This window comes from Oncorhynchus clarkii, unplaced genomic scaffold, assembly GCF_045791955.1.
Source record: "Oncorhynchus clarkii lewisi isolate Uvic-CL-2024 unplaced genomic scaffold, UVic_Ocla_1.0 unplaced_contig_12765_pilon_pilon, whole genome shotgun sequence".
NCBI classification, from domain to species: Eukaryota; Metazoa; Chordata; class Actinopteri; order Salmoniformes; family Salmonidae; genus Oncorhynchus; species Oncorhynchus clarkii.
Window position 1 is genome coordinate 6,461 of NW_027260932.1, and position 1,040 is coordinate 7,500.

Consider the following 1,040-nt stretch of genomic DNA (forward strand, 5'->3'; position numbering starts at 1 on the left):
CTAAGCTCACACAAAACTCACGGTCAATGGTGTGCGTACTGGTAGCGGAGTCAGGTGACCAGAGAGTTGTGAACAGGCGCACACTTTGAGGCAGGAGAAACCAACAGACTGCGTCAAAACCTCCAGCCATTTGGCAAAAGTGCAAAACGAGCAAACAGTCACAATAATTATGTTCAAACAAATAAACATACCTTGTGACAAAACACAGAATATATGAACACCAGTCTGGTGCGTCAAACATGACACGTAACACAAACAATATCACACAAAGACATGAGGGGGAACAGAGGAATAAATACATGCAGTGTGATTGGGAAATACAAACCAGGTGTGCAAAACAAGACAAAACAAATGGATCAATGAAAAATGGAGCGGCGATGGCTAGAAAGCCTGTGACGTTGAACGCTGCCCGAACAAGGAGAGGAGCCGACTTCGGCGGGAACTCGTGACACTCACACCAAAAAAACTGCAGTGTGAGCAAAATAAATAACCACCCAGATCAAACTGCAATTAATTCAGTTTTACTTTGCTGATCGGCTGAAAACTGTGTTGCAAACGACCTTACACGCAAATAAGCTACAGATAGATGTTGTTTGCGTCAGATTTTGCCTAATTTTGCCTAATGTAAACCTGAAAACAAATTTGAAATCCACTGCTGTATACTCTGTAGGTGCCATTGACAACATCTGTGATCACCAAGGAGAGAAACCACTTGTTTTAGCCGAAAAAGACAAGCAGAAAAGTTTCATGATTGCAAACGTATAAATGTTGCAGGGTTTAAACAGGATCAAAGACTTATCCGTCTTATCTAAGCTGTTTGCATCACATGTTGATGGGGACTGTGCTCATTGCATTGCTGTAAAAAGTATATGGTTTTATAGGCACTTACTTCCTGATTATCGTCCAATAGGAGACACCAGAAGACATGAAGATATCAGAGGAAGATGTTAGTTAGATAGATGGTTAGAGCAGCATATCTGGGCCGGTAACCACAGGGGTACATTCGTGAGCCTGGGGTTATGGAGAGTTCACCTATGATT